The following is a 7,508-nucleotide window of genomic DNA, read 5'->3' as shown; positions in this document are numbered from 1 at the left end:
TACAGTTTCAGAGGCTGGGAAGTCCAAAGTCCAGGGAACACATCTGGTGAAGGTCTTGTTGGTGACGGTAATGCAGGGGTCTCATGTGGCAGAATGGCGGAGAAGAGAGAGAGACACCCTCACATGCTCTCCTTTTAAAGCCCTCAGAACTATGCCCATGAACTAGGGCATGGATCTTACAATCTAATCACATCTTCAAGGCTGCATCTTTTAATTATAATAGGATTGCTGACCCTCAACAGTTACAGTGGGGATTAAGCTTCAATGACTTTGGGGAGGCCATTTAATCCAATGCAGTGCCTTAGCACAAATGAAGGCAGTGTCAGCAAACAGTGCTAATAGTCAGGGCATTCTTCACCAGCATCTACTAACAGCTAAAGAAAAAAAGCCAGTCCCACTTAAGAAAATCTTTAATGGAGTAGCAAGAGTTTTTAATGTTTTAAATACTAACACATGTCATTTTAATACTGTGGGTGATGAAATCGGAACTGTGTGTAAAATACTCTGATGTATACTGAAATACAAATGTCTCATGTGTCCAAGAAGGACCAACAGACAGACTATGGTTATTCAGACATTTTCTCAAAAATTAACAAAGTGAAGATGTAGTGCAAGGAAAACAACAATATTTGTTGTCAATTGTTCACAGTTAAGCTGTCAAGTAAAAATTAGAAGTTTAGGAAACCTGCATCTACAACCATNTGTTCACAGTTAAGCTGTCAAGTAAAAATTAGAAGTTTAGGAAACCTGCATCTACAACCATGAGCTTGATAGCTTTCCAATTCTTTAACAATTTTCTGATGAAATAAGTGGTGAGATTAATGAATATGAATTTTCTGGATCTTGTATAATGAAACGGGTGAGCATTAGAAAGTTCAGCATAGCTCAGTGAGCCCATATTTTCCAGATGACCAATGCATGATGTTAAAAAGCCGTGCGTGTGCAGAACGTCCATTCAAATCATGTACAAGAACAGTGGATTTTAATAAAATGGAGTGTGAAACAGAAGTGTTTTCAGATTCCATATTACAACTGTTCTTTAAGAAACTATCATTTATCGTGTTTTAGTGTAGTATCAATTATTTGAAAGGCTATTAAAATACTCCTCTCTTTTAACTGCAAATGTGTGTGAGATCGGATTTCTTCATATGCTTCAACCAAAACACCTTGCAATAGATTAATCACTAAAGCATTTATGAAAATTCAGTTGTCCTTTATTAAGACAGACATTAAAGATATTTCAATATTCCAATAGGAAATTCTAATGCAAGACTTTTCGTTCTTCTCTTAAAATAGGTTATTATTAATTTCATTCTGTGCTGTTAGTTCCATGAGCTGGAACAGCTCATGTTCTAAAATATCACAGGGAATAATCACAAGAAATTTGGGGAAAGTCTAGGTTCTAAAAAACCCAGTAAAAAATGTTAAACAATGCCCCTCTTCTAAGTTTCTTTTAAAAAATATATAGTTATTGTTTAAAAATGTTACATATAGAATGGGTTTATTATTTTTATATTTCAATTAGTTAGTAATTTTAAACAACTTTTTAAACATTTAAACAATTTTTAAACATTTTAAACAACTCAGTTTTAATTTTCACTATGGTAAATAGCAAAAATAGATACAACCCATTGAAACAAAAGCTGCTTGGGTTTTTTCAAAACTTTTTTCAAGAAGGTACAAAGGATCCTGACACCAAAAAGTTTACAAACCAATGCTGTAAAGAACAGCTTTGTTCCAGGTCTATTGTTTCTACCTTCATGAGGGGGAAGGCTAGAGTCTTCATGAAGGGGAAGTGGGAGGAGGCCAGGGTGTGGGGAGAAGAGGGCCAGGGAAGAGGCTGATCAAAGTGCAGCATGCAGCTTCAGGCCACAGCCCTCCCTTGGATGGAGGACTTGAGGGTAGACTCCCAGGTGGTCCAGGTGGCCAGTGGCTCTACACTGATACCTGTAGGTCCTGTCGCATCTGCTGTAGCTTGGTCCATAGACTATCCTGGTTGGTTGTGAGTTCTTGAATCTTTGTTTCAAATCTGTATTTTTTTTCTTCCTGGGAGATGTAGATGGCTTGCAACTTGTCTTTGTATCCATTTAACTGTTTTTTAAAGACCCTAAAAAGAGAACACTTTTGAGTGTTTGGAAGGGCAAGAGGTGAGCACGCCAACCAGAACCCTAGCAAGATGTACTCCTCCCTGGGGGAGGAGACACTCGTGAAACCTGTGCCTTAACTGCCCACTAACATCGACCAATAGTGTGCTGTTTTATACTGTCTGCTCACCATGCACAGCTGCCCTTTGCGTCCATTATGTACATAATTCCTCCAAGAATTTCATGGGGTTTAGAAGTATTTTAGAAAACTCACCAGCCGTGTTATGACTTACTTTTTACAGCATACTCTTACTGGCTACTTAAATNGGTGGCCAGTGGCTCTACACTGATACCTGTAGGTCCTGTCGCATCTGCTGTAGCTTGGTCCATAGACTATCCTGGTTGGTTGTGAGTTCTTGAATCTTTGTTTCAAATCTGTATTTTTTTTCTTCCTGGGAGATGTAGATGGCTTGCAACTTGTCTTTGTATCCATTTAACTGTTTTTTAAAGACCCTAAAAAGAGAACACTTTTGAGTGTTTGGAAGGGCAAGAGGTGAGCACGCCAACCAGAACCCTAGCAAGATGTACTCCTCCCTGGGGGAGGAGACACTCGTGAAACCTGTGCCTTAACTGCCCACTAACATCGACCAATAGTGTGCTGTTTTATACTGTCTGCTCACCATGCACAGCTGCCCTTTGCGTCCATTATGTACATAATTCCTCCAAGAATTTCATGGGGTTTAGAAGTATTTTAGAAAACTCACCAGCCGTGTTATGACTTACTTTTTACAGCATACTCTTACTGGCTACTTAAATTCGATTAGTGACTTTATTCATTATCCTTTGTCTAGAAATACTCCTTTCAAATACTAGTATACCTGTTATGGCTAAACACCTAAAGGTGGCCAGTGGCTCTACACTGATACCTGTAGGTCCTGTCGCATCTGCTGTAGCTTGGTCCGTAGACTATCCTGGTTGGTTGTGAGTTCTTGAACCACTTGACCAAAACCACAGGGAAGGAATGATAATGCAATTCATGAATTTTGGGTCAGTTTTGGCTTCTCTTCCTGTCCAGTTGTTCATTGGTTTAAGAATGAACCCAGCAGTCCGGGTAATTCTTTTAAAATACAAGGCAGATCGTGTCACTCCTCTGCTCAAACCTGTCCAGTGGCTCCCCTCAGTTAGAGTCAACTAAAGTCCTTATAGAGGCAGACAAGGCCTGACAAGGTGGCCAAGACCCCCTTCCCTCTGTGACCTCGTCTCCTGCTTTCTCCTGCTCACTCACTGCCCTTCCGCCACACAGGGCTCTTGGCTACTCTTTGAACATATGTTTTCATGTTTTCCCCTCACAGTCTTCTGGTTCCATCTGCCTGGACCCCTCCTTCCTCCCCAGGTTCTTGCTCAGTTCACTCCCCCACCTCCTTCAAGTCTTTGCTAACATGTCACAAAGGCCTCCCTTGGTGGCCCTACTTGAAACTGCAAACCATAAGCCCAGCCTCACCTGCAGCACTGCTCATTCCCTTCCCTCCTGTGTTTACCTCCCTGGTTCTCACCGTGTCTAACTGCTGCAAAGCTTGAAGAGATGCTAGATTTTGGTTTAGTCTTCCGCCTTCAAAGACAGAGTGTGTATATGCTGTGTGTTTTACTTATTATGCTATTATGTATTACTTAATTGCTTATTGTCTCTTTATTCTGACAACTTTTTTTTTTCTTTCTGTTTTGTTTATTGCCATGTCTCGATGTTTATTGCCCAGGACTAAAGTGGTCCCTGTCACATTATAGGGATACAATTAAAATTGGCTGAATAAAGTACAGTCTTATTCCTTGATCAGTACTGTTGGCACATTTGTGGAATTTGTGGAAATCAGCTCTCTGGTGTGAAATGCAACATTTCTCAATGTTAGAACCTTTGAAATTCCTAATTGCCATAGAGTTTGGAGAGGTCTTGGCATTTAGTTTGGGCTCCCATCTAAAGCAGGAGTCTCTAAAAGGCCCTCAAACTTCCAGACAGTCACATGCAGGTGAAACAGGAGACTGACTGGAAAATCCTTAATCGTAATTAGAGTTTCAAGTACACCTTTTTGATGAGTTTTCAAGTAGGAATCAGCCCAGAGGTTTTATGTAGCCGACAAGAAAGAAACACTCTCAGAAGGCCCCTATAGAAAGTGTCCTCTGTACCGGAAGTGTTGTACTTTTTATGACCACTAATGATATCAGTCTCTCTCTTTCTCCCTTGTTATCCACCACCCACATCCACTTCCTCCTCTGTGGCCCATCCACCAGGCTTGGGCAGCTAGAAGGCATGTGTCCCCATTCTTCCACAGACCAGGAGAAAGTAGGCAGAGCCCTATCAGAAATCCAGTTATTTTCTTACTCCGCTTTTTTTCTTCCTTTCTTTTTTTTTTTTCCTTGAACATAGTAATGGTGCTGATCTGCTATTTTTTTTAAGGAAGAAATTCTATGGAGTGTTTCTGGTAAACACAATTCACCTGGTGCCAATATTTCCAGCAACTGGGAGCCTAATACTTTCCAGGCAAATATCCATTATTAACAAGCAGTTCAGATTGTCTGAGAAATAATTTCTCTCAAATGATCTGAAATCTGCCTTTTTAAAATTTTATACCTATATCTGTATCTCTCTCTCTCTATATATATAAATATATATATATATATCTGCTTTCTAAAGCTAAGCAGCTTGAATCGCCCATGTGCTAGACCTTCAAATGGAACACAAATACTTGCAAGCAAGCTAATCATGCACAGAGCATGATCATCAGTTCCTAGCACAGTGCACAGTGATAAATAGATAACAAATAATTAAATGATACTCTTTTGGTTAATGCGGACTGAGACCGTGTTGCTTTTTAAATAATCAGTAACATAAAGTTGGCTGCTACTGAATTTGCAGTTAACCAAGTAATTAGGTCTTTTTCACACTGTTTGTTGTGAACCTGGGCCTACAATTGTAGGACTTGCCTTTAATCCTTTAAAATTTGGTCTTTATTAATTGCCCAACTGTTCTAGCTTATTAAATCTTAGTGATCCAAGATTGCCATTCAACTTATTAGCTATGCTTTTTGGTGTCATGCTGAACATTTGAGAAGCATGCCCTCTACAATTTTATCTAAGTCATTGATAAGACTGACGATGCAGACAAGAATAAAGATGAAACTTTCATATCGTATTTCATTCATTAATTAGCCTCACATTTTGGTATACTTTGTGGTGATAAATTCTTTATTAAGATATCAATCGTGTATGTAGTATGTATGCATTATATAAAACGTAATAACTGTTTAATTAGTTTTTAATAATTATTTTAAGAATTAAGTCTTAAAGAACTACATTTCAAAATTTCCTGTTATTTATACATTTAAGTTTCAAAATTGCCTTTTTATTGCCATACTACTTTCTTTTTTAAATTTTAGAAATGTTAACATTTACTTGTACATATTTGTGGGGTACAGTGTGTTGTTTCAATACACACATACACTGTACAATGATTTACTTAGGGTAGATAATGTATTTTGTACACATTAGTTCACCACTTTTTCTATTTTCTTTCATTTCATTTCTAATTTCTTTTTCTTATTCCATAAGAAAGAGTAAGATTACTTTTAACATTTAAAATATTTTGATACTTTTGAAATGTTTATTAAGCTCCTTTTCATGAGTTATCACAGAATTAAAAGTTTCCTATCTTTCATACATTTAGATATTATGAAGCATAGCTCATCATATATATATATTATACATAGAATCATTAATTTATTGAACATCTACTAGTTACAAAGTATTGTGCCTAAAAACAAAGGTTTCCCCTCAGGGAAAACTCCTTATTGAGGAGCCAGGAATTCTGTCTTCTAAAGGAATTACAGTGAGAGACAGGGCTCAGGGAAGGATTAGTTCCTTCAGACACAATTAAAAGAGGGTAGACAATTTTTAATCAGCCTGATTAACCTAGTAGAAAGTTAGATGCTGCTGTTGGAGAAGGTATACTGATTTCTTTAGAAGTAGGTAAAACACAGCACATACACAGGACACACGCAAGAATTGATACTTCACTGAAAATGCTTCCTCAACTTCTAAGGAATAAAATCAGGCAATCAAAAGACAAAACTTAATATAATTAGCCAGACAATTTTTGTTATGCTTAACTACTCAAATAGAGCCCAAACTCCCTGTTACCTTCATATTGGAATCATAGGATCTCTCCACTTAAGGAATTTTTTCCAAATTAAAAAAAAAAAAAAAAGAGCATGACAAAATCTTTGTAGAAAATTTTCTGTAAAAGCGAAGGGAGTGCTGCTGACCTGTCTCTGCTGTCAGCATTTGTGCACACGCACGTGGTTCCCACCTTCTTTCCCTACGGAGAGCATTAATGGATTCGCGAGTCCTCCACAGTTCATTCCTAATGCTGACTGTGGTCTAGAAAAGCAAGAAATACAGAAAATATGCTTTTCTTATTTGAATTTAACCCACATTTCTAAAAATCCATGATAAGAACATGATAATGATTTTCAGAAAAAATAGTCTATTTCAAAAAGTGGTTGATATTTGGGTTTACCTCTATATACAACGATGAGATATTCATATACTCAAGTACAGTCACACAATCTAATTTACACAAAAGAAAAACATACAAAATAGTTTGAGGTTTTAAAAATAAGTTACAACAGTCTTTTTCCCAAGTTAGGTTGCTGCCCTGAACATCTTTCCCACGGGCATCTACAAAAAGAATTTGGGTCACTTTCCATTGACTTAAAGTCTCTCACTTCCACCTCCCAATTTCTAAATTAACTTTCTTCTCTTTCTGTTGCTTCCTTCCTGGGTATATACTTAGAGTTATCATTTCTCTTTGAATTCACCAAATTGTTTGAATGAATCATGGTTGACTGGGCTGTCGTTTAGGATTTCCCCTCCAAACCTTGTCTCTCACATCACCTTCTGCTCCCTGAACTGCAACTCCAGCTCCTGACCTGACCTAGCCTGGCCCAGGCTCCTGGGGCACCAGGTTCCAGCCCTCATCTCCCACACGTCTCAATGGGAGATTGGGTTTCATGACTCCACATTTATGAGCAGCTGTGTCTACACCCTGCAACCTTCTCTCCTCCCTGCTAATGATCCGAAGAGGGGCTGGCTGCCTTAGGAACATTATTGCGTAGGAATAGCCTGAAAGAGGAGGAGGGAAGGGCAGGAAGAAGAAACAGAGCTACATACAGACTTAAAGTCACATTATCTGGGTGGCATGTGCCCTTTGTGTCCCATCTGGGTGGCATGTGCCCTTTGTGTCCCCTCTGAGTGGCCTGTGCCTATCTGTCTCTTCATTCAAATATGCAGTTTCCACATGCTTAGTCTTTCAATCAGTGAACTTTATATTATTAATACGAAAAAAATCTTTAAAAGTGTTTTTTACATCAATAT

General features: G+C 38.4%; 1 pseudogene; it reads right to left on the bottom strand.

Annotated features, from left to right (window-relative positions):
- The window catches only part of LOC103603943, a 19,447-nt pseudogene extending 12,935 nt beyond the window's left edge, over nt 1-6,512 (bottom strand).
- Nucleotides 6,513-7,508: the final 996 nt, after the last annotated feature.

Source organism: Galeopterus variegatus, unplaced genomic scaffold (assembly GCF_000696425.1).
Source record: "Galeopterus variegatus unplaced genomic scaffold, G_variegatus-3.0.2 Scaffold4877, whole genome shotgun sequence".
Lineage (NCBI taxonomy): Eukaryota > Metazoa > Chordata > Mammalia > Dermoptera > Cynocephalidae > Galeopterus > Galeopterus variegatus.
Note: the sequence above shows the minus strand (reverse complement) of the source record. Positions and strands in the feature narration are given on the sequence as shown.